This window comes from Neofelis nebulosa, chromosome 2, assembly GCF_028018385.1.
Source record: "Neofelis nebulosa isolate mNeoNeb1 chromosome 2, mNeoNeb1.pri, whole genome shotgun sequence".
Taxonomy (NCBI): Eukaryota; Metazoa; Chordata; class Mammalia; order Carnivora; family Felidae; genus Neofelis; species Neofelis nebulosa.
In genome coordinates this window covers 39853027-39880135 of record NC_080783.1, presented here as the reverse complement: position 1 = coordinate 39880135, position 27109 = coordinate 39853027, and the positions used below count along the sequence as shown (strand labels likewise).

The 27109-nt window shown below is 39.5% G+C and overlaps 1 protein-coding gene across 3 annotated transcripts in view; it reads left to right on the top strand.

The window, feature by feature from the left end:
• The first annotated feature begins 7220 nt into the window (after window positions 1–7220).
• The window catches only part of SLC39A10 (solute carrier family 39 member 10), a 148694-nt gene continuing 128805 nt past the window's right edge, over window positions 7221–27109 (top strand). For 2 of the 3 annotated variants that reach the window (XM_058710719.1, XM_058710724.1), the window contains exon 1: window positions 7221–7334. The gene's annotated coding sequence lies outside the window, so the exon portion shown is untranslated. The remainder of the gene's footprint in view (window positions 7335–27109) is intronic. The other variant, XM_058710703.1, reaches the window with a different exon arrangement.

Here is a 27109-nt window from a genome sequence, read left to right as displayed (position 1 = left end):
CAATTTTTGTTTTTGTAAACAATGCTACAATGCAAGTGTATCCATAGGATAATTTTTTAGTTGTAGAATTGCTGGGTCAAAGAGGATATGAATTTCCAATTTTGATAGATACTGCCAAATGCCCTCTTAAAGGGTCGTGCCTTAGTCCCATTGACCGAGAATAAAAGAGCCTCAGTAGCACTGGTTCTTTGCTTAATCATTGTTTCCAGCTACAGTAAGAGAAAAGGGGCCTATTCCAAACACTGGCAGGAACCCACCTACCCCTGTAGAGTCATCCATCTCTCAGTGCACCAGAGAATTCACTGAACTCTGGTGAAGGCACTCAAAGGCATCACTCTAATTTCACTAGTCAGTTTATCATATAAATATGTATTTAGCATATTTATCAAAGGATATCCACCATATGCTAGTTTCCCTAGAGCTTGCTAATAATCTGGAATTTTTGCATCTGTCCTACATTTCATTTTGTCCTTGGGAAATATATAGTTCCAGCATCTGGATGGCAATAATAAATAATAATAGCTCCCCTATATGGGACTTTTGCTCCAGGAACTCAGAACACATTATGCACATTACCTCATTAATCATAAAAACATCCCTTTAAGGAAGGCATTTTCATCTGTATTTTAAAATTGCATAGAGCTTGAGCAACAGAGTGTTAAGGATTTCCCTTATGGGTCTTCATGAACTAATGGGTTTTATGTATTCGGGTCTCCTGATTTGAGTTCAGCAAAGTTCATGACAGAGGCTCTCTGAGTCCTCTTCACTACAGAAAGTCTCAATACTTTTATAAAAGTATAACCAGAAAATGGAACAGAGGTCTCCAGATAAGACAGAGAAGGTTGTGAACTACTTTTATCAAAAGATTTTGCCTTCTTCTATTAAACGACTGCAAAAAGAATAGAAGCCAGGGCACAGGTAGAGAAGAAACTATGTTGTAGATTAAAGTTTACAACAGGATACCAGGGAGTTCTCATGGTGGTAATCAAAATGGGACAGCTGAATCTACAAAGCTTTCTGAAACACTCTCAAGCTACAATCGCATTGGAATGGAGGGAGATGAACTAAAAGTTATGCTTGATTTGATAGACAAGAACAAGAGTTTGGGGGGAAATCATTTAGATTGGCCAGTTGACATTGCCAGGCAAGACCCAATATCAACCTTGGCAGATCGATGTCTGACAACACCAAGGGGTTCGTTCAGTGCCTTCCATTCAGCCTTCCGTCCACCATAGTGTGAAATCTAGTGCTAGTTGCACAGAACTCTTGGTCTGATGTGGGAAGGTTATCTACAGAAGCTCCTTGTGGGCAAGTAGAAACAGAGGCATGACTCCGGCATTTCCTTCAAGCTCATTGGATTGTTAGCAAGTACACAATGGATTTTTCTATTGGTGCATTTCTATTCTTCCCTCAGAAAAGTTAAGATTCTGGGGATAATGTCTTACCCAAGAAGGCAGAAATAACTTTCAAGCTGGGATCTCACTCAGGGACCCTCTTCCCACAGTTCTGAGGTCTTAACAAAGGCTGTCCTTATCTCTTCCTGTTGCAATTTACAGCAGAATTTTTCGGCAGAAAAATGCAGTATGGTGAACAGAAAAAACAATACAAAATTCCATAAATAAAATCCCCTCTCCTGCCTCATAACCTCCTCCAAGAATGACTTGTGAACCAGTAGCATAGATCAAAAGACAGTGTGAAGACTTTCCCAGAAAAAGTGCTGGGGCAGGATTTTTTAGCATTTCAAATACTAAAATAGAAGGAATTCAGAAAAATAATGTGCAAAATACTGTGGGCTGTAGTTAGCAGAACTGATTTGCTTTCTATAGTAACAAAACTAGATGTGACTAACTTCAATGCTAAGAACAGCAGAGCTTAGCTGTATGGCTCATGTTTATGTTAATTTTGGTGCATTAAAAGTTTTTTCATTGTTTTTGTTGTTTCAGACCACTGAAAAACACAAACACTTTAAGTAGGTGTCCTGAAAAATTGTGCCATATGTGGCCAAAAAGCTTCTTATGATAACATTCATTTGGGATCTGACACTTGAAAGATTTCATAAATGTGAAGCATTTGGTTTAAACAAACACACAATCACATACCAAGCTGTCTTTGGTAAGAAGAGACAAGGTCAGCTCCAAAGGGTTCCTGTCTCCAGTAGGGTTTACCATTAGAGAATGAAGGCAAATTGCCAGTGCCTGTGTACATGAATTTTCTTTGTCCTCTTTTGTTTTGGTTGTGGGGCCTATCCTAGCGATTTTACAAGATGCCCGCTGTGTTCCTGAGAAAATAAAATGTGCTAAGCATGCTTGCCTTCAGCTCGTCCTCACCCGTGGGAGATACCTGCAGTGATTAATTGCTAGACTCCTAACTGCTATTCTCTCCACTCCTTAGGTAGTTTGGTGTTAATCACAACAAAGTTATTCTTTCAAGTGAAAATGCTGGCAGGTCCCTTCAGGTTTTATTGGGCCCTAGAGATTCTTGGCCTAATCTGAATCTGAAGGTTAACTTCCAAAATGTAATTCAATTTATCTGATTTTTTTTTTAAGTCGCTGATACTGCCAAAAATATAGGTAACCTTTTTACGATCTTTTTAGGCAGTTTCAGTGGTTTGAGAGAATATTTGGTGCAGTAATCTTTGCATTCTCTTAAACTGGAAGGCCTCTCATGGAGCTACACAAAATTTTAGAGCTAGAAGGGGTCTCCCACCTCATCTAATACAAACCTGTCATTTTATCAGGTAGAAAATTTTCATGGTATGATATGTTTTCAAAATATATCACTTTTTTTGGGGCGCCTGGGTGGCTCAGTAGGTTAAGCGGCCGACTTCAGCTCAGGTCACGATCTCGCGGTCCGTGAGTTCGAGCCCCGCGTCAGGCTCTGGCCTGATGGCTCAGAGCCTGGAGCCTGCTTCCGATTCTGTGTCTCCCTCTCTCTCTGCCCCTCCCCCGTTCATGCTCTGTCTCTCTCTGTCTCAAAAATAAATAAAACGTTAAAAAAAATTAAAAAAAAAAAAAAAAGGGGGCGCCTGGGTGGCTCAGTCGGTTAAGCGTCCGACTTCGGCTCAGGTCACGATCTCGCGGTCCGTGAGTTCGAGCCCCGCGTCGGGCTCTGGGTTGATGGCTCAGAGCCTGGAGCCTGCTTCCGATTCTGTGTCTCCCTCTCTCTCTGCCCCTCCCCCGTTCATGCTCTGTCTCTCTCTGTCTCAAAAATAAATAAACGTTTAAAAAAAATAATAAAAAAAATATCACTTTTTTTTTGAATGAAATAAGATAAGCGTATGGTTCAAATGTCAAAAAGCATGAAACTTGAGCAGTGGAAAGTAAGTATTTCCCAGTTACCCAGTTAGCATTCCTGGAGAGAAGCACTTTTCCAGAGATATTTTATGTGTGCTATGACATCCTTTCAGCAAGAGCTCCAGACCTAACAGGGCCAGAGAGGTCATAAATGAATCACAATTTGATAATTATCATAAAGTAGTAGTGGATATTCTAATTCCATTATCTGTTGGCTCGGCTCAGACTCTTACTATCTTGGACAAGTTAATGAATCTTTCTTCCTCGTTTTCCCCCTTCATGTGGTAGAACTAATGATCCCCAGCAGGCAAGATTGTCAGGATTGAAGTAATGTACCAAAGTTTCAGGCAAACCCCTTGATTCTGACCGTGGGAAAAATATAATCTTTTTTTTTCCTGTTTTCATTTCAAATGCAGAAGACACAGTCTTACCAAGGTAGGAATGAAGGTATCTATACCTTCTATATGGTAAGAAAGTATTGTCATGGTGTCTGTTTTCACAACTCTAACACTTACTTTCCCAGTCGTGATGAAGTTGACTGGCCTCTTCCTTCCTCACTGCATTAGTGGGTATCTTTAATCTTCTCCAAGACCACTTTACACAACCTGAACATCAGATGCCTCCTCGAAATGCACTACTTTCAAAGATTACACGCAGAAAAAATTACTGAAAGTGTAAGAGAGGTGGGGATTTATCATTTAATAAGTACTGATGATGTGACTAGTATGTACCAAGCGCTTTGCTAAGTGACACAGAACCAGGAAAAACAAAATGGAGAAAATAGTGCTAAGGACGACTCTACTTAGGAACTGTTGGAATTCAAGGGACTGCTTGGTCTGAGAGCTACAAAATCACTAGTCTTGCTCCACTTGAAAATTTCAGTAATCAGTGGGGAAAAAATCCAAGGGTGCCAATCCAAGGGGTGGTTCAGTCAGTTAAATGTCTGACTCTTGATTTCAGCTCAGGTCATGATCTCATGGTTTATGGGATCAAGCCTGCATCAGACTCTACACTGATAACACAGAGCCTGCTTGAGATTCTCTGTCTGCCCCTCCCCTGTTTGCTCTCTTCCTCTCTCTCTCTCTCAAAATAAATACATAAACATTAAAAATCAAAAGAAAAAAAGGAAAAAAAAGCCAACTAAACAATTTAAAGAATTTAAAGGTATTTATTGTCCATATGACAGACAAATCAAAAAATTGGGCAGGCTTTAAAAACTAATGGCTCTATAATATCAACAAAGCCCTACTTATTTTTCCATTGCTGTAACTCTATCTTCCATGATGTTGCTTTCAACTTAGCCTTGTCTCTTCTGATGGTCTCAAGGAGGTAGTCGGATACAACCAAAGTTTCATGCTTCCTAGTTCATATGAACAAAAGCAGAGAGTACTTTTGTGGTAACTCCCATGGGTTAGAGAGAAATTTTCTTGTCCCCAAACTCCTTCCACTGTCTTCTCAATCTCATTGTCTCTAATTGGTTCACATGCCCACTCTGAACCAATCACGTGAATAAAAGGATGTGATATTGCTGGTTGGCTTAAGACAGTCAGCAATTAATCCTGGAGCTGGGAGATAGAAACCAAACCATGCTGGGAAACATGTTTACTTAGAAAGTAGAAAGAGGCCAGGATGGTGAGGAGGGATCTCACAAATGTCATCTAGAGCTCTTGTTACTTCTTTTTACTACATGTCTATTCTATGTTGCTTTCTTGCGTTGACTCCATAAACAAGGTTTTCACTTTGGGTTCCTTCATAAATTTGATTTACACGTGGCTGAGGCTTGCCAGATGGACAACTCTATTTACTTTTTTTTTTCTTTTTAGATATATATGTAGAGAGAGAGAGGAAGAGGGGGCAGAGAGGGAGAGAATCTTAAGCAGGATCTATGCTCAGCACAGAGCCCAACCCAAGGCTTGATCCCACAAACCTGGGATCATGACCTGAGCTGAAATCAAGAATCGGGCGCTCAACTGATGGAGCCATCCAGGCCCCCTGCCATGTAACGACTCTCAAAACAAATGCCTGTGACCCTGCAAATCCAATCCTGTCATTCACCTATGATTTTTGTGCTTTAGTTCAAAATTCTCAAATATAATTGACTTGGCCTATCCTGTGGTTGACTCGCCTAGCAGCTCTCTACACACTGGTCCTCGCCTCCTATAGCAGGAGGAATAGGGTCATCTGATATAATCATGAATAACTAGACCCATCTGTTCAGCAGGGTTTGTGGGTGGGAACAGATTCTTTTGGAAGGGGATGTGGGCAGAAAGGCAATTATATACATCTCTAACCAGAAAAATCCCAGAGGTGAAAAGGATAGGGAGAAAATGACACCAAATTTAAAGATAAAAGGAAAGCTTGGTTCAAAATTAGGCTGTGTGACTGATCATAGATGTTTGCTTTATTCAGTAGTTTAACCTTATAATCTCTACAATTTACTTTTAAAAACATCAAAATGCTACCTCAAGGAGAAATATTACAGAAGAAAACAATCTTTGATCATAATCTTGAACCTAAAAAGATATTTACCCTCATTATCTCCCGGGTGTTGGAAAGTGCAACACATCTAAATTTTATGCCTTTTTTTGCAGACTGTTACTTCCTCAAAATGACTTTAAACATTGAAAAGGCTAACAGAATACCCTAGTAAAAATTCTCCCAACAAAGGTGCATTTCACTCCTAAGTAACTTACCCATTTGCACCTTGGGATTTCCAAGAAGGTGTTAAGAGATTCCCATGCCATCCCCAGCCTAACCCACTTTGACCCAGATGAACATCTGACTGATTAATATTTTAAAAATAAAAGAAGTAAAAAGAGGATTCTTTCAACACCTCCCCACCACCCCTAACGGGGAGTGGATTGGATTGAGGGCACCCAAAACTTCCCCCTGAGGCATGAAAATTGCACAGAGGTTATCTTGATGGTTCCAATACTTGAATTAAGAACGCTTTGCCTAGACTAGCCCAGATTTCAAAACATAATAAAATAAAGTTGAAGGAAAGAAAAATATAAGAAACAGACAATACTTTTCAAAAAAATGTTATTTGGCCTGTGGCTAATTCCGATTTTAGTTAAAAAACAAAACAAAACCCACTGATGGTTAAAACTAAACAGTACTTAAAAAAGAGAAGGGAAGACTTTAGACATAAAGGCAGAATTTTTTAAGTCAACATTTCATGCAGCAGCTCCTGCACGGCCTTTCCATTTCTCAATAGCTTTGATTTGTGGAAATAATGGTTATGCAATTTCCACACATTGTGCTCCAATCACAGCATGTAGGCAACAATAAAAAGAAAACAACTAGATGCACTCGAAGCTGGAGATTTTGATAAGCTTTTCTTTTCATTTCACAAGGGTTTTCAACTTGATGTTTTTCTGAGGCGACTGAGATAGTCCTATGGAGCTTTAATCGGATATATGTGAATACAGGGAAGTGTCTCATTTTCTTAAATGTATCTATGGCCGCAGCACTGGTTCATCTAGTTGTGAAAAATTAACCAAAAAGAAACTATTGGACTATGAGAATTCCAGAGTTGACAGATTGTTGGTCTTTCTCTTAAAAAAAAAAAAAAAATCCCTATGCCATCTGTTTACAAAAGATGAGAAATGTTGGAGAAAATTATTTCCCTTAGGGCACAATGCTACAGCCATTTAGAGAGAGGTCTCTGGCATTTTCAGTGAGGCTTTGGTACCAGGAACAAGACAGCATCAGGTCTGCACTGTCGTTGACCGAGAAAAACAAAGATGACTTCCTCTGGTCCTTATTTTAGTTTTACTCTTTGAACTTTCCAGCAGTTTATTTATGATTGTTGTTATTTTTAATTGGGTACAGATTGTTTTAGGAATCATCTTGGTTCCTTTTTCTGAAGTTTTTTTTTTTTTTTTTTTTTTTTTGAGACTGGTTTCTAAGGTGCTCCACCTCCACCACCTGTCACTCTACGGGGGGCTATGACTTGAGGACACTCCTCGGTTCTGAGCTCAGCTGCGGACTGGATGGTGAAAGACAGCGGCAGGAGGAGGAGGAGGTTCAGATTTGGAGGTAGGTGGCAATACAGGATTTCAAAATAAAAATCCCCGCGCTGCCGCTTTCTGATAAATTTTCATACACTCTGTGGACCCGGAGAAATAACACTAATCTCTTGAATGTGATTCTCTCAGAAGGATTTTTCTCCTTACAGACAACATCCTGGGCGTTTCACCTCCTCACCCCATCATTTCTATGTGATTGATCAGACCTTGGTCACCTGTCACTAGATGGCATCGTGTAGTGTTTCCTAACAGCAGTACCTAAACTGGCAAAATTACAGCTTTGCCCATTCGTTTCTGTATTTTCTTCCTTGGTGTGGATCTAGAGAATCTAAATTGGATACTGGATATTTCTTCTTTATTTGTCGTATGGATTTAGTTTTGTAAAATTTGGGTGTTCTTTGAGATCCTTTCTCTCCGTGTGTCTTGCTAGGATGTGACCTCAATGATTCTTAAGTCTGAAATAAATAATAAATTAGTTCTTCCTTTCTGAATTTTCCTCCAAGTCACACACCCAAATATTTACTTATAGAGACTTTGCAGAAATAAAATAAAACTCAACACATCCAGGATCTTTACCTAGACATGCAGGCAGAACAAAATACGTGTATGAAAACTTGTTTTCTCTAAGCACGGCCAGTTGCCAGTTGCAATCTACTTATGGATAAGCCAGGCTGATGGAATAATATAAAAATGATCAGTCAATGCTTTCAGAAACCTGTGAAATTCATAAAGGAAATAGAACAGCAATAAATAAGGAAAACTAACGTAAATAGAATAAAAGTTAATGGTCACAGTCTTATACTTTCCGAGATGTGACAGGTAATTATGAGCATTTTTCCCATTTTATTGAGAAATAATTGACAATGACCATTTTTATTTGTTGTATGCCAATAGACCTTATGTTACTGAAGAATAGATTCTAACTTCTATGCGGTCAATAAAACAAGACAAATCTTTCTAACTTTTAATTATGACTTAATGACCTGAAAACTTCTAAATAATAACAAATGATAAAATGTACTATTTGGAATGAGGCTAACAAGATAGATGACAGAGAGATCAGATGATACATAGCATCTATAACATTACTTGATATTCTGAATAGCTGTCTAAAATCTATAATATTAATTTTCTATTTTCATTTATTTACTACCTGAAAAGACAGTTCTGTTTTAATTTGTCTTTGTGTTTTATTCCATTCATTCAACAAATATTAGCTAAACACACTATGTTGGCTTAGATGCTAGAGATGCAAAAGTAAGTAGGACACTAAATTTGCCCTCAAAAAATTTTTAGTCCTCTACATTGTTAAGAATCCATAAAGTAAGTTTCAGAATCAATCACTGGGGTTAGAGGGAGGAGGAGAAAGGGATACCGGGAGAGAGAAACAAAAAGAAAAACTGCAAAGAGTCTTAGACCAGGCAACAGGATGCATGGTTATGGTCAAAGTTCTGCTAATAGACCCTGGAGCTCCCTCACTGTATATGTAAATGAAATAATTTTATAATAAAGTGTTTTGTAGGGATGCGTGGGTGACTCAGTCGGTTGAGTCTAACGCCTTAATTTTGGCACAGATCATGATCCCAGGGTCGTGGAATGGAGCCCCCAGTCGGGCTCTGCACTGAGTGTGAAGCCTGCTTGAGATTCTCTCTCTCTCTCTCTCTCTCTCTCTCTCTCTCTCTCTCTCTCAAATAAATTTTTAAATTTTTTTAAAAAGAATAAAGTGTTTGTAAATTGTAAAATACTTTTTTTTAATTTTTTTTTTTACGTTTTTATTTATTTTTGAGACAGAGAGAGACAGAACATGAACAGGGGAGGGTCAGAGAGAGAGACACACACAGAATCTGAAACAAGCTCCAGGCTCTGAGCTGTCAGCACAGAGCCCGATGCGGGGCTCGAACTCAGGGACTGAGAGATCACGACTTGAGCTGAAGTCGGACACCCAACCGACTGAGCCACCCAGGCGCCCCTGTAAAATACTTTTTAAATGTACAACTTTTTAAAGCTTTTTAATTTCTTTCTATAAGAACCCCGCGGTTTTCTAATAGAACTTTGATCCAGCAATCAAGTCTTCCTTCCTCTTAATTTGCCCTCTATTTCAAAATTCCAACTGCATAAATAAACCCTATTAAGTTTACAATTCCCCTTGTGAAACAAAACAGAAACACCAGGATCTTGGAGAGTAAAAAGGTAGAAAGCTAAACTAAATGGCCCTGTGATCACATCAGACTCTGAAACATTGAGACTCTGGGATGATCACTCTCCCATTCTCTACTCTGCTAATTCTTGCTGCTTCCCTTGGTTTTTGCACATGAGAAATAGAATTTCAAGCACATTTAGTTACAATAACACATGTGTGATAAAGGGACCTCTTGAAAGTTTCATTTTGGTCCTATAACTACTTCGTTTACACTTTGGTGGTAGAAAAAAAAGATCCAGTTGATGGCTGCATTAAGAGATTCGGTACAATAGCATCTATTCTTAGACTAGTTCGATAATTATGCAAAATATTTCTTATTTTCCATTATGGCCAGTCATTTCATATTCTCCAAAAGGAAAATCAGAAAACCTATTTTCCAGGGGCACCTAACTGGCTCAGTCAGTAGAGTATGCAACTCTTGATCTCAAGGTCATGAGTTCCAGCCCCACATTGAGGTGGGGCCTACTTAAAAAAAGAAAACTTATTTTTCCACAGATTGTATGCAGAAATCAACATGTAAGGAACTCTAAACTGAAATATATGTAAAATCACAATGAAAAATACATAAAATGGGGTCCTTTGTCAAGTCCTTGACTGGATCTGGATATGTAAAAGGATTTTTTATCTTAATTCCCTAGTCTATTATCTGAGGATTTTGTGGTTTTTAAAATTTTTTTTATGTTTATTTTATTTTTGAGAGAGAGACAGAGCCTGAGTGGGAGAAGGGGCAGAGAGAGAGAGAGGGAGATACAGAATCCCAAGCAGGATCCAGGCTCCGAGCTGTCAGCACAAAGCCCAACGTGGGGCTTGAACCCACAAACGACGAGATCATGACCTGAGCCGAAGTCAGACTTTCAACCAACTGAGCAATCCCTGAGGATTTTGTCTGTTATTTTGTTACTGCATTAAGTTGCATTTTTAGTATGATGACAGGTTATTAATAAAGACAAACTTCTAATTAAGCATTTGGGCTGAAAATGTTCCCTCAATATATCAGTATATCCTTGTTTGAAATAGTCTTATTTCACTAGGAAAAGAGAAAAAGTTGCTTGGATTCATTCTACCTAAAGTAAATTATGCCTATCCTTATTTTGAATGATTAGTTTTGTTCTAGAATATTTATTTGCCATCACACATAGGCTGGGAGAAAACTTGAAGGGTTGGAAATGAAAGTTCAGAGATCGAGATATCTATCTACCGTATTATTTGTTTCCTGGTCTTCCCTTCATTTTTCAGGTTCGTGACATTTTTCTCTTTGTTTAAAATATTATTTCAAGCCAACCAAATGTCTCAAGAATGAATTATTAGTATTTGTGCACAAGAAACCTAGAAAATGGAGTTCTACATCATCAGTTCCACAGACCATAGCATTTAAGCCTTTTACCTCAGTATATTTTGGCAAAAAGATGGTCTTTATCATAAAAGTGTATGTACCCACATTTAGCCATGAACAAAACGTCCCTGGAAAGAAGCAGAGATTTTTTTTTAAACTTATTTTGGGAAAGTGTGCTGAGGGTTTTCCCTAAAAATAAAATGGCATTTCATCAGTACTGGTCATTTTTTAGCCACATATGACAAATGATCACAGATGCTCATAAAAATCTAAAAGGAACTGAATGTTGTTCTCTTCTGACACGACAAATGTCTTTCCTTTAACTGCATTTTAAAACAAAAACAAACTTTACCACTTTGATTAAAGAGAATACAGGAAGCCATATGGTCCCACCCAGAGTTCCTGCATTCAAAATGTCCTCCTGGGGAAGAAGGTTGAAGGTGTTTTTAAGAACAGAACTTTCATGTTTCTGCCTGTTAACAATGGCACTTCCTGTTTTGACCTCTAACTATGCTAGGCTATCAAGAAAGTAAAATGATAGACTTCTGCTTTTTGCACAATAAAGAGCATTCTTACTCCCTGTCGCCATGTGTGTTTAGAATGAAGATTATTGAAGCTCAGTTTTCCTGAGATCCTACACATTGATCTATGGTCTCCCAACAAAGGTTGGGATTTTCAAAAATTTCAGTTATCTAGCCATTAGCTTGGTATTGAAGTCAAAAGAATATGCACTGTTCTTTGTCTCAAATACAAATACAGCTACATGTTGCTTCTAAATGGCTCCAGTGTTTTACTAAAATTTATTAACAGCCCTTAAGTGAGTCAAGACTCTGTGACTGCCTCCTTTTAATATACCGTCTTCTGGGGTGCCTGGTGGCTCAGTCAGTTGAGCATCCAGCTCTTGACCTCAGCTTAGGTCTTGATCTCAGGGTCATGAGTTGAGTTCAAGTCCTATGTTGAGCTCCACACTGGGCATGAAGCCTACTTAAAAAAAAAAAAAAATTAGAAAAGATTCTTTCTCTCAAAAAAAGAGAAAAAGGAAGAAAGTAAGGAGACAGAGAAGGAAGGAAGGAAGGAAACAGAAAAGAAGAAAAATAGAAAAGGTGGGAGGAAGGGAGGGAGGAAGGAAGTAAAGAAAGAAAAATTAGAGTGGAGTGAGAAGGCCATCACTTCAAAGTGATGCCAGATTGGCAGAGGCTCTGAGAGGGAGGGCCTCAGGTCTCTCCCCAAGAGAATATTTGTCTTTGGGCAAGAAAGAATTCAAGAGCAAGCCATTTAGAGAAAGAGACAAAGATTTATTAAATATAAAAGTAAGAAAGGAGCTACTTTATAGACAAAGTAGCAGTCTTTCCTCCCAGGTAAGGAAGAGGAGTCTCCCTTTGCTTCTAACAAAGGGTTTTAGAAGTTTGTTTGTTTGTTTGTTTGTTTGTTGGGTTTTTTTTTTTTTTTTTAATTAGCTAAACCACAGGGCTGCCTGCCTGGTGCAGTTGGTAGAGCATTTGACTCTTGATCTTAGCGTTGTAGGTTCAAATCCCATGTTGGGTATATAAAGTACTTAAAAATAAAATCTTTTTAAAAAATGTAGCTAACCATATAGGGAGGGGCATACTTTTTAACTTTGGGTTAAAAGTTACATTAGGTGGTTGGTTTTTCCATTGTGTTAGGGTGTGTTAGGGTTGTGGAATTACCCACAGGGAGAAATATTAAGAATACCCAGCATTTATGACTTCTACTGCTGGAGGGAGCAGGGTCTTGTGGTCTTCCATGAGTCAGATCTTGTGACTCTTTGTATAAGTTGCTGACTTTTAGAATAAGGGTCAGCCTAAAGCCAAAATGGCTTTACTTTGGTTAATTTGTCTCCTAAGCTTCCCTTCCCTCCTGCTTCAAAAGTAAGAAAAAAAAACCGCTTGACAGATTCAATAATCTGAGTACCTGTTGCTTCCCGAAACGAGAAAAAAAAATTTTTTTTAAGCAAATCCTGTGTCACTTAGTATAAAAACCAATTCATGTTATTTTTTAAAAAGTAAATACAGGGGTGCCCAGGTGGCTCAGTCAGTTAAGCGTCCGACTTCAGCTCAGGTCACGATCTCGCGGTCCGTGGGTTCGAGCCCCGCGTCAGGCTCTGGGCTGATGGCTCGGAGCCTGGAGCCTGCTTCCGATTCTGTGTCTCCCTCTCTCTCTGCCCCTCCCCCGTTCATGCTCTGTCTCTCTCTGTCTCAAAAATAAAAATAAACGTTAAAAAAAAAAAAAAAAGTAAATACAGATTATGGTGCGCCTAAGTGGCTCAGTTGGTTAAGCATCCAACTTTGGCTCAGGTCATGATCTCATGGCTTGTGAGTTCCAGCCTCGCATCAGGCTCTGTGCTGACAGCTCAGAGCCTGGAGCCTGATTAGGATTCTGCCTCCCTCTCTCTCTGCTCCTCCCCTGCTCACACTCTGTCTCTGTCTCTCTCTCAAAAATAAATAAATGTTAAAAAAAATTAAAAAGATAAAAAGTAAATGCAGATTGATGGAATGCTGAAAATAAATAACAAGCATTTTAGAAGGTAATGTACTCAAAGTTAAAAAAAATACTACTACATATTGAAAGAGGACACTATTTAAAGTAGAAAAAATTTCAGAACAATTCTATTTTCTCTGTTATTGTGAGAGCAACAGTTTATTAGAAGTGAAAATGTATTTTCTCAACAACGACAAACCTTACCCTGGATTTTGTACTTCAGTTCTTGAAAGAAGTTATATATTTCTATATTCATAAAAAAGCAATGTGTGGGCTTTCTTTCCTAGATTCTATAAAATCTTCCTGACATATAAGTGCATATACTATGTAATATATGTATACAATTTATATACGTATAGATATAAATGTTTTAGGAAGACTAAGTGACTGCTTTTTAAAAGTATTTCAGTAACTGGGATAAATACAGTAAAAACAAATTCCTTTAAGCATTTATTATTATCGTTAATGGTTTATGTATCACTTTTTAAAAAATAAGAAATGTATATGTTTCAATTCCAGATTGATACTCATACCAAATGATACTAAAACAATAAAACATTTTCTAAAGCAGAAAATAAGCAAAACATCCTCCAAGGTTGCTCTTGGTGTAGCTAACAGCAAAATTGTTGCCTGCTAATCCTGTTTGGAAATCTGTGCAACTTGATGAGCAAATGCATGAAAGATATTAATGAGATATCTGAAGAAAAACCAAAGATAACTAGAAATGTCAATTTTTAGAATGTATTCTAGGGCAAAAATAAGTTTTAAATGCAGGAGGTTTTCTGGCACAATAACTAAAGTGATTAGGTTTACTTTTATAAATTTATAAAACTGAAATAACAATAGGTAACTGTCAAAAAGGAATGTTTTCTCCTTTTCCATAAAACAACAAACACTTTGGGGGCACCTGGGTGGCTCAGTCAGTTAAGCATTCGACTTCAGCTCAGGTCATGATCTTAAGATGCATGAGTTCAAGTGCCGCAGCTCAGAACCTGGAGCCTGCTTCAGATTCTGTGTCCACCCCCCAGCCCCCTACCTGCCCCTCCCCTGCTCACGCTCTGTCTCTCAAAAATAAATAAATGTGAAAAAAAAAATTAAAAACCAAACAAAAAAAACCCCACTTTGTTAAATAATTTTGCTGTAAAAATGATCACTGGTACATGCTTTCCTTAATTCTTGATTTATGTGTAATTTTTATATATTTTCCACAGGGTAAAGCACCTGTGGAAAATATATAAAGCTTTTATATATTTTCCACAGGTAATGAGTTGATGAGTTGTCTTGATTCATTATCAATAGCAGTCAGGTCAGAGGACTAGATAACAGATAAATAACTTTTGAAAAACCTTTATAAATACAATATATAATGTGGCCATGATAATCCATCAAGTTCAAGGAGATACTCAATATGTGCGATCACTTTTATTTCTAAAAGGCAATTGCTCAGCAGGCCCAGTTTTCGTTGGTGAGTGCTAAAGAGCGGAAACTATGGAATCAGCTGGTCTGTATTTAGATTATAGCGTAGTAGTACCACTCATTAGTATCTCTAGTAAATTACGCAATTTACCCCAGTAAACTGTTGTTTTCTCCTTTTTAAATGGAAATGTAACAGCCCCTTCTTCACGAGGTTGTTCAGAGCCTTAAATGAGATAATTCCTCCATAGTGCGATGTCTGAGACACAGTAAACATTCTATAAAATTACCAGTTGCAATAATGTTGTTGATGTCGGTGCGAATGATGATGCCTATTCTATTAGGGTTTTAAATTTCCTCTTGACCTGAGAGTTTCAGTTTTATCTGGGACTAGAAGTGAGCACACACACACCCGCCCCCACCCCACTATTCATGCTCTCCTTGAGACCGCAATATCTACAGAGAAGTAAAATGTTAGAATTACACTCTCCCGTTCCTGACACCTTCACATCTCAGTAGTTCTAAGGAAGTATGTGACTCCAAGAAGGAAAAAGCCAACCCTGAATTTGTGGGAGCCACAATTGAAGGGACAGAACCCACAATGCCAGCACTGTTTTCTCTGAGATTTGTTCTCTTTACAGTGAAAACTATTGGGCTCAAACCCCTGAATTTCATCAACTCAAAGGTGTAAATCTTGAGGTCAGTTTAAATCTCAAATGTGAAATTATAACCCTAGAGAATTCAATACAATTATAAAGTCAAGTTTGGAAGTTCAGGAACATAACATCTATATACCAAGGAAAACAGAGGGAATTAACAGGCTATAAAAATCACAAAAGCTAGAAATATGCAGTGGATTAGGGTTAGATGGGGAGCCATTTTGATGCTAATTAGGACTGCAAACCCCTCCCAAGACCAGGGCAGAAATACTTACTCTGAGCCTGGCTGAGAGCATTCTGACCTCTCACCCTGTCTTCCACTGACCAAGATAGAAGAATAGTTATTTATGGGAGAGCAAAACTGCATCCTTTTTCTTGGGACCTAAAGCACCTTGAAAGCTGTTGCCGGGTAAGTCTTCTTCTGTTCAACCCACCCTATGCTTAAGACAAATTAGTACCAAGACCATGGAAAGGATACTTAGTAATGTAGTGTGTATTTCCTTACTATATAAATATTTGAACTGATGTCATGGGGAATGGCAGTGGACCAAGAATCAAGAATGGCAGAGTGCTTCTGGGCTATTAGTGGAATATTTTCTTGAAGACATAAACTTGAATTTCTACATCATAGAAACTGACCCTCCATGGAGAAATTTTGCCACCTTTAATCTGGAGATTCACATACCTTATCCCCTTCCCTCTTCCAGCCCCATCTCTCATCATTACCAGATTAACCAAGCTAGGAATTACTAACTATAGGGAAGAATGTAAGTGTTTGGCATGAAGGAAGTTAAATTATTGATGTGTGTTATACACACAGGCAATTATTCATTTGAAGATTTAAATTGTTACATCTGTGTTTTTCAAAGGAAGTCTTTGTAAGAAGAAACACAACTCAGGTGACTGGCTCTTTGCCATATCTCTAAGCCAGGTTAACTGTTCATTTAAGGTCTTATGAGCCAATAGTGTGGTCCACAGAATTATAATTGTGAAGAACCAATAAGACAGATTACAGGTTTGATTTGATCTTCTCAAGATTTCTTTCAATTCTGTGCAAAACTGTGGAAGAAGTGTGTGTGTGTGTGTGTGTGTGTGTGTGTGTATGTTTGAACTTTGCTGGGTCAGGGAGAAACATTTTCTTTTCCCTCCTAGATTCTGTGGCTGGTCTAAGAATTAAACCAACATAAAGCAGATTAACGGGAGAATAACATACAAATTTATTTAATATATTTTTTTACAAATGCATGGAAGTCTTCAGATAGAAAATGGAGACCTGGGGCACCTGGGCGGCTCAGTCATGATCTCACAGTTTGTTAGTTCGAGCCCTGCGTCGGGCTCTGTGCTGATAGCTCAGAGCCTGGAGCCTGCTTCAGGTTCTCCCTTTCTCTCACTCCTGCTCTCACTCACACTCTGTGTGTTTCTCTTTCTCTCAATTATAAATAAAACGTTAAAAAAAAAAAAAGAAAAAGAAAATGAAGACCTGAAGAAGCCATCAGGCTCAAAAGCTCATAAAACTTATTACACAAAGAATGAAAAATTGTGAGGATCTGATAACACAAAGGGGCATGGGTTAGGGTGAATTGTGAGTGTCCCAGTGAATTGTGGGACAGTGATTAGGAATTATACGATAGGGAAACTAGTGGAAGATAAGGGTTATTTTAATATGCGTGTATGAAAGGACTTCCAGTCCCTGGTGATAAGACTGTTCTCTTCCTGGTTGAGGGAGGGTGCTTTTCCCTTTGGAAATTTTATGGCCTGCTTTTAGGTAGAAAGAGGGAGACCCAATAGCCCCTCATTCATCTTCTGTTTCTTAAGTTCCTTCATTAGAGAGAGAGATCCCAGGTAGGCTCTGCACTGTCAATGCAGAGCCCAATGTAGGGCTCAAACCCGCAAACCTGAGATCACGGCCTGAGATCATAAGCCAAGCCGAGCAGAAGTCTGACTCTTAATCAACTGAGCCTCCCAGGTGCCCCTGGGGTGGCATGTTCTTAATCCCTTCACCTGATAGTTTTCAAATTAGAAAAAAGGAAACTTTCTGGGGCACCTGGATGGCTCAGTTGGCTAAGCATCTGACTCTTGATTTGGGCTCAGGTCTTGATCTCACTGGTCATTAATTTGAGCCCCGTGTCAGGCTGCTCCACGCTGTCAGTGAGGAGCCTGCTTGGGATTCTCCCTCTCTCCCTCTCTCCCTGCCCCTCCCCTGCTCTCTCTCTCTCTCTCAAAATAAATTAACTTAAAAGAAAAAAAATATATATGTATATATATACATATACAAAGAAAAAAGAAAAATTTCAACAACAAAAATCTTTTTAATTTCTATTGTGAAATAATTTTGTAGCTACAGACAGTGGTGCATAGGTATGCTGATTGTTATAACATCTCGGTAATTGGCAGAGTAAACACACCTCAGTCCTTCAGTTAACAGCCAGATAGTCTGACGCTTGTGTGTAATTTAGTCAGAAAATAAGCAATTTAATCAGCAAAGATTTCCAGGCTGATCAGAAAATTGAACTAGTAAATTGTTAAGTCAGTTAAATACGTAAAATTGCAATGGGAAAGATACATTGCTAGTATGACCTTATCTCCTTGAATTGATCGTTAATTCCAAAACACTTGAATGATGTGATGAGGGAATATATTCAGAAAAATCAAAGGACAATCTGAACACTAAAAAAAGTTCCTCTTCTAAACCAGCCAATTAAAAGAACTGATTCGAATTGCAAAACACTTTTATGAAATGATGAAATGGAATATTAAATGAATGTAAAAGGAAGTTAGGAAGGACAATAAACAATGAAAATAAATGCAGATAAATTTGCATATAATGTTAACAGGCACCCTAAGACAATTAAAAAGCATGTGCAGTTTTTATAGTGCTGCCCACATTGGAAAGGTGGAAGTGGAAGAATCAAAGATAAGTTATATCTTATTATACAAGTTGTATAATACAAAGATTAAGATAAGATGATTAAATAGTGTATGTGTTTCCTGGGGAACTACCGTTGAACTTAGAAGATAACATAAAGAGTTTTCAAACCCTGTCTTGTGTTATATATTCTCTGCTGGAATTGCTTTGTGTTCTTAATTTTTCTTTTTTTTTTTTTAATATGTTGCACCTTTATATTAGCTGTGCCAGGGTACAATTTTAAAGATAAAAGAAAATTACTTACAGGCCCAGACAGATCAGTAGGCGTTTTGGGTCAGTGACAACTTGGAAGTGTGCTGGGGGGTGTCCACTCCCTGGGATAGAAGCTCAGACTCCAGGCTGTGGGAAGGCCTGACGTGTGAATTAACTGTGTTGGTACAAACCCTCTTCCAACTTAAAAAATTTAAGCCACTGTAGGAGGCCCATACCAAGTTTAGATCTCTGACAAGTTCTCTCACAGAAAATATGTGATTTAGAAGATTAAAACCTCAAGGAGAAACAGTGTTCAGGAAATGGAGGTTACAAGGAACCACACAAGAAGCTTTATGATTGTTTTGTGCCTCACAAAAACAAAGCAATGTCACGAGCACACTAATGAAACCTAATATCTGACACATCAGGAATAAAAGGTGCTCACAGGATTAATTTTTCTTGTACCTTGCTGTGTATGCTCAAAGGTCTCCACTCTACAGAGCTTCAAGGGGATTATGTTTCTTCTTCCAAGACCATGTGAACCTTGAGTTTTATTTTTCTTCTATTGACATGGGCGATAGTAGTTTGTTTTCGCATCTTTGATTCTTGATCCCAATCTGCAAGCTGTTTTAATGTACAATAATTTTGATAACTAATAAAAGTTTAAGTTCTGAATTATTTTTATTGTTAAATAAAATATTGTTAATTGAAGATAAATAAAGATAATTGGCCACTTCTGTAGCCAAGTAGATATATCTTTTATTTTTATTTTTATTTTTATTTTGTTTATTTATTTATTTAAAAAAATTTTTAATGTTTATTTATTCTTGACAGAGAGAGAGAGAGAGACAGAGCATGAGCAGGGGAGGGGCAGAGAGAGAGGGAAACACAGAATCCGAAGCAGGCTCCAGGCTCCGAGCTGTCAGCACAGAGCCCGATGCGGGGCTGGAACTCATGGACTGTGAGATCATGACCCGAGCTGAAGTTGGACGCTCAACTGACTGAGCCACTGAGGCACCCCAATATATCTTTTTTTTTTTTTTTTTTTTTTTTTTTTTTTTTTTTTTTTTTTTTTTTACTTTTGAGAGAGAGATAGTGTGAGAGTGTGAGCGGGGAGGGGCAGAGAGAGAGGGAGACACAGAATCCAAACCTCTGAGCTATTAGCACAGAGCCTGACATGGGGCTCGACCCCACGAACTGTGACATCATGACCTGAGCCGACTGAGCCACCCAGGTGCTCCCCCTAGTAGATATATCTTAATTTTCTCTAAATGTTGATCTAGTCTTAAACTCTTTTGCTGATAACTTCACCCTGAAGTTCAGGCCATTAGATTTCACTCAAATCTCAACTGCCTTTTTTACACAGGGCACCATCCAAATGGACCTCAGGGGCCTGTAATTTCTTCTACTTTTTAAGTTTCCTGTCTTTTTGCTAATATGCCATCCTCCTTAAATCAGTTTTCTATTGGCAACCCCCATTTCCTTCTTTTTTATTATTTCTTTATGTATCTATTTATAGTTCTTTTATTTTTATTTTTAACTTTTTTAAAGTTTATTTGTTTTGAGAGAGACAGAGAGAAACGTAAGTGGGGGAGAGGCAGAGAGAGAGGAAGAGAGAGAATCCCAAGCAAGCTCCACACTCAGCACATAGCCCAAAGCGGGGCTCAATCCCATAAAATGTGAGATCACAGCCTGAGTTGTGCTGAGATCACAAGAGTTTCCAGGTCCAGCTTAACGTGGAGGCTCAATCCCACAACTCAGAGATCATGACCTGAACGGAATTCAAGAGTCACACGCTCTTGTTTTCTATTGGCAACCCCCATTTCCTTCTTTTTTATTATTTCTTTATGTATTTATTTATAGTTCTTTTATTTTTATTTTTAACTTTTTTAAAGTTTATTTGTTTTGAGAGAGACAGAGAGAAACGTAAGTGGGGGAGAGGCAGAGAGAGAGGAAGAGAGAGAATCCCAAGCAAGCTCCACACTCAGCACATAGCCCAAAGCGGGGCTCAATCCCATAAAATGTGAGATCACAGCCTGAGTTGTGCTGAGATCACAAGAGTTTCCAGGTCCAGCTTAACGTGGGGCTCAATCCCACAACTCAGAGATCATGACCTGAACGGAATTCAAGAGTCACATGCTCACTTAAGCCACCCAGGTGCCCCCCCTCTTTTTTTAATTACCACATACAGTAAAACCTTGCTTTGTGAGCATAATTTGTTCTGGAATCATGCTTGTAATTCAAAGCACTTGCATGTTTAAGTGAATTTCAAGAACCATCAGCTCAGTTGTGATCATGTGACATTCAGCATCGCATATTACTCATATTGCAAGACATCACTCGTTTATCACGTTAAAATTTATTAGAAATGTTTGCTCGTCCTGTGGAACTCTCACAGTGTTATGGAACCAGGCCGGAACGCTGGCAGAAAAACCAAGCGGCACTCAGAGATCTTGGTGGATCAGAGGTTTATTTAAACCCAGCGGGCTCAGAGGAGACCATTTCTCCAAAGATCTGAGTGCCAGATGCAAGTGGGGAGGGTAATTTATAGTTGTCAGCCTCCATATCTGTGGGAGTTTTCATGTGCGTGGCAAACAGGGCAAGAAGAACCCAGAAGAGCGGTCTCTAAGCTAGAGACCAGAGCTTGTTTTAGTCCCATTGGCCATCTTTGGCACAGTATTTTATTCATTTCTCCAACATTCTCCCCTTTGATGTCTTTTAAAAAAACTTTTAGTAGGTATCACCTTTCAGGTTTTTTTTTTTTTATTTTTTTAACCTTTATTTATTTTTGAGACAGAGAGAGACAGAGCATGAACGGGGGAGGGTCAGAGAGAGGGAGACACAGAATCTGAAACAGGCTCCAGGCTCTGAGCTGTCAGCACAGAGCCTGACGCGGGGCTCGAACTCACGGACTGCGAGATCACGACCTGAGCTGAAGTCGGACGCTAACCAACTGAGCCACCCAGGTGCCCCTCACCTTTCAGTTTTACACATTGGTATTCTTGAAGGCTGCAGTGCAGTAGTTTGGCGAGCAACAGCGTTTTCAATAAAACGTACCATGGCATTCAATATACAGGGGCCGATGGATACAAGTAAAATTATGGAGAGGAGGGGCCCCGCCAGGGCAGGAAGCCAGGATGCCCAATCTGTGAGATCCCATCCTTTCCATTGATTGATACTTTTCTGTTGTCTACCTTGAATTCTATCCTGGAGTCTTTTAACCTTAGTTGTAACTATTTTTGACTGGTTTATGAAATAGCAACATTCCTCCCCCAGAAAGATACAAGTCCCTCCTTTTTCTGAAGTGAGGAGGTCGAGGGTTCGCCTATTTTGGAGGGACACTGCTGCCAGGGAGTTTATTTGGCTTTGTAGGGTTCCCAGGGAGTCTGCCACCCGTTCCGTGTCCAGTTCGTTGGTGCAATCTCCATTAGCCCAACAGCAAGAGGCAAGATCAGGGCGATGACGCCAGTAAGGGGCAAGGGCTGGCAGAGTTGCATCCGAACCCCTGGGCCTGGTCCACAAGTTGATTCCTCAAGCTTCTGTCGTGCGCAGACCAGCCAGCTTCCGGGGTGTGGCTGGAGCAGGGCTGGAGATCTCAGGGGCCAGTGTCCTTTTGAGGGTCAGTTTAAGCTGGTTGATTGGATCTGGATCGCTTTGCCAGGTTGTGGGTTCCTCTGAGTTGGCTTTCTTAACTCTGGAGTGATGGACCCATGGGGTGATACCTGAAACTGAATCTTCTATTTGGTTGTATATCTGTAAAGTCCACCTCCAAGTCTTCGAAAGGGGCGGGTTTCTGGTAACTGTCAGATCAGGTTTAGGGAAGATATGGTTTGCATATTTAGAGATCCATCCTGTTTTCCAGTGTTTAAATAATCATATGCCTATGGGGTCTTATTATTATCCCCACAGAATAACAAGCACAGAAGATTGTCTATACATGAAACACTATGACAATTTTTCTGACGTTTACCTCAAGTTGTCTAGTTTAGGCAAACAACAAACATTTAAAGACAATCAATAGAATTTCACATCCATAACGGTGCATTGCTGAAACATAGTTTTTCTCTCTAAAAACCCCTCTTTCCAGAGATAGCCAAATTGAGACCAATGCGTTTGTAGAACAAGTCAGTCTTAACAAACCTGGCCTAATAATTTACATAAGCTCCTCAAGAATAGCGACTGATCATGAAGATCTTTTAAAGTTTGCTTTGCTGGAACCTTTTATAAGGAATCTCCCAGTTGAACTTTTAGTAGCCTTTTTCAGGCCAGAAGCCAAGCCAAATACTTGCCATCAAACAGGCCTGCAATACCTGTAGAATTGGGTGAATTCCTCTTTATGAGGTCCCCAAAATATCCTGAGGTTCCTGCACCTGCCAGGAAGTGACCTGCTTTACTCACCTGGTGAGACTGCTGGGAACTCTGTAAGCGAGGTACCAGGCCACCATTTCCAAGGGGCTTTATGGCTCCATGTTTTATAAAGCCAACCTTAGTTCCTTAAAGCTGTCTGGTCATATCTGAGTCTATGAATGTCACTCTCATAGTCTCCCCAAAACCCCTTCTTTACTCTGTCCTGACCCCGTAATGTTCCCGCGAGTCAGAGTTGCAAAGACATACAGAGGGATAGGGGTGCCCCCTCTGATGAGGAGACCAGTCAGATGCCCGTCTGGCCATGTCCCAAAGGAACTTAAGTGACACTTAGCCCTAGCGGTCTCAGCTTTGTGACCTAAAGATCGGAAACTCTCCCGATGCGGCCATAGACTTTGTGCCATTCACCACGGAATCTCAGACAGTCCCACTCAAATTCCGTGGGCTTTCAGGGACCTTAAGGGTGCCCCCCTGTGGAGCCACAGAATCAAACTCGTCAGGCAAGCTAGACGGAGTCACACGTTCACACTCACATACACACCAGAGGTTATTACATTCCCTCCCACAGAATTCCTACCTGTGAGACTTCTGAAGTCTCAGGGAGTGATCAGGTGCCCCTTCCACTCTTGTGAGTGCACCTGGCTAGATCAGGCCCCAGCCTTACCGGTTCCAACGTTGGGTCCAGGTCCTCACCTGCCAAGTCTCCTCGAGTCCAGTGGGAATGGCAGACTGGGGGATGGCCTCAGGTGACCGAGCGGGAGACTGCTGAAATTCAGGTAGGGCGCTCCTTCTCCCTTGTGATTCCTTATTCTGTCACTGCCTCGCTGTTCTCCCAAACCGGTGGCGACAATGGGCCAGTGTGGTTGGGTTTCCTGGTTGGTCCGTAACCAAATATGTTACGGAACCAGGCTGGAATGCTGGTGGAAAAACCAAGCAGCACTTGAAGATCTTGGTGGATCAGAGATTTATTTAACACCGGCGGTCTCAGAGGAGACTGTTTCTCCAAGGATCGAGCACCAAATGCAAGTGGGGAGGGTAATTTATAGTTGTCAGCCTCCATATCTGTGGGGGTTTTTGCACACATGGCAACAGGGCAAGAAGAACCTAGAAGAGGGGTCTCTAAGCTAGAGATCACAGCTTGTTTTAGTCCCGTTGGCTATCTTTGGCTCAGTATTTTATTCATTTCTCCAACAGCAGAACAAGTTCCTCGTGGTCCAAGGTTTTACTGTATTTTCAGTTCTCAATGGCCAACAACGAAGTGTTCAAAGCTTAGGAAGTAGTATCCATAAATAAAGCTATGTGTGTAATAGATTTTCTCATAAGGGTATTTCAGGTAGGAGAATCATTACCTGCTATAAGTAAATAGCCCATGGTTGCCTGTGAAACTCACAAGCGGTTGAAGTTTCCAGGACTCAAGGGCAGGTGTGTAATGGTTGAAACACAGATTCAGGCCCTGGACACCAATGAACAGAAATGTTCAAGACACTTGTCAGCAGGTGACAACAATTTTCAGCGGACCAAGCTGTATTTTGCACTGTTCAAATCCCTAAATTTTAAACACTTCTGCAGAGCTCTAAAATGAAATATCTGAAGGCAGCCCAGACTTTATAGCATTTCGTATGTGATTCTAAAAGCCTTCCAAAAGAGCCACATGGGCAGTTCATTTCTTTTTTCTTATAATAGCAATAGTAATAATAATAATAATAAATTAAGGTTGAACCCCGCCCCAGAGAAGAACTACTTCTGGCTTAACATCTTTTTGGCCCAATGCCCCAACAGCTTAGTTACCAGACAAGTCTAGAAGAACATTTCTAGATGACATTTCTAACTGAAGATCTGGACCATGGGGGAGAGGGGGAGGGAAGAGGGCATTGTTTTCCTTTTGACTGGAAATCTAGTGTGTTTACAACTAAAACAAAAGCACGGAGCCACTGTACCTAGATTCCAAACTCTTTTCAAGATAAGACAGCAACCTCCCAAAGTGAGTCATTGGCTGCATTTGTAAAGCTGTGAAGGTGGGGCACCCACTATTGTAAAACAGGACTTTAGATTTGTTACCATACCCATGATGTTAAAAAGAAAAGGTACAAAAAACAAAAAAAAATTAGGTTGCAAAGCAAAATCTGACTCCAGAATTTTGGCAAGGTTTCTTGCCTTGACTGCAAACATTTCAAGGAGAGGGTAGCCTCTTTTTCCAATCTCATCTTTTCAAAGAAGCAAATTCAAGCAGAAGAATTCGCACTGATCTCCCCGCTGATAGGACCCAAAGGGCAAAATGGGACTGTGTAACACAGTGATGGAAAGAGGAGGAAACTACTGTTTTCCTGAAGCTAATCTGAGGGTTGTCATGGTAACTCACCAGGGTACAGACTATTGTAGCTTCAGGGTATAATTTTGGTTTACATTCTTAAAAGAGGATATCACGTGCTTGCATTAAGAGTTACAGAAGAATCTTTTGGAAGTGGATAGCACTGACTTAAGATTTGGGTTTGGGCCTTTGAGAGAGTAGGTGTTTAGGGAGAAAACAACAGAAATACGTCAATTGGTAAATCTTGCTAAATCAAGGGGGCTGGGTGAGAGGAGAGACCCAGAGAAACAAAGACTCATACTAGATAGTACAACTAAAAGGAAGAATCTGAAGTAAAAAACAACTGGAGCCATTTGGTAATTTAAATATGCACATTGGTCTAAGAATTGAAGCTTTAAGAGAAATTTCTCTCTGCTATTAGCTTCTCTGTTATCTTGGTATTAAATACGAAAGACTCTATTTTGATGCATTTGATCCTGCTGTTTTCCTATATTTTCATTCTGAAACCATTCCTTTTCTGTATTAATAACCTTATACAGGGTTTCCCCTTCTTACAGAAAAGCATAAATGACATAAGGTTTCATTGTAGCAGTTACTTTCAGAACAATTACTTCTGGTAGAAGCTTAACTATATGGAATTCTGCAACTAAATTTTTATCTAAGTTTTCATTTGACTGTGGTAGTCCCTAAGCCTATCTCTCTGGCTTCTTAGATTGCAGAACTATATCCTTGAGGAACAGGGCTCTGTACCAACAGGCACTCCTTCCCGAAGCTTTAGCTTTATGAGAAAATTTTGGGGAAAAGAGGCTATAGAATAGACTGCCAAATTCAAAACAACATTTCAGACAAAATAGAATGAGAAAGACCTATCCCGTTTGGGGCAGGACAGCTTTGTCTCACCTATGCCAAAGTCCTCGATCCTGCATGATTTTTAGTATTAGTACTTTTTGGAAAACTGAGAAGCCGTGATTCCAACAGTCAGTCTCTTAGGGATTCCTGAGGATGAATCCAAACAGTGCAATGTGCAAGTTACCCCAAATTACTATTTAATTATTTACACCTGTTTTGGGGCATTGTGCCTTGTCTTTTTTACAGCAATTATAAGATGTTATGTGGGCTAGTGTGATTCCGAGTCAGAGGTCAACAATCCACTCTCTATGTGCCAATATCCACCACCTGTTTTTCTACCACCTGCAAGCAAAGAATGATTTTTACATTTCTCAATGGTTGAAAGAAAATCAAAAGAAGAATATCCATGGCATGAAAATTACATGAAATTCAATTTCAGCCGCAAATGAAGTTTTATTGGAACACAGCCACACATTTGTTTATGCATTGTCTGGGGCTGCTTTCACGCTGTAAAAGTAGCGTCAACTAGGTGCCACAGAGACCATATGACCTAAAATAGTTACTTCTTGACCCTTTATGGAAAATTGTAGCCAGTCTCTACTCTAAGTCATGATCCTCATGATTATTGCAGCCTGGGTTATCTAAATTTAAAACCTCAATCAAATTATATTAATACTCCACTAATGACAGTGTTCTAATGAGAGTTCATTGTTCTGCAGTAGGTGCCTAAAAATGTGGAGGCCAGATAACTCGATGTTAAGACTAACAAAAAGACAAGATACACAAAGAAAAACAAGGGATATGGTAATACTTCCAAGTAATCTCTTCCAAAGAAAATGGAAAGCTTTTCAATGATATTTGCTGTTAGGTTTCCTTTTACATAACAGAAATCAAAATGTCCTAGTTTCAACCCCCTGGAAACTGGACACCCCCACCTGATCAGCAATTTTCTTTCAGAGAACTTAATGATCAATGTGTGCTAGTTCAAATTCTGACCTTATTTGTCAAACTGTCTGTGGTTTAACGCGCTGGGGAAAATGG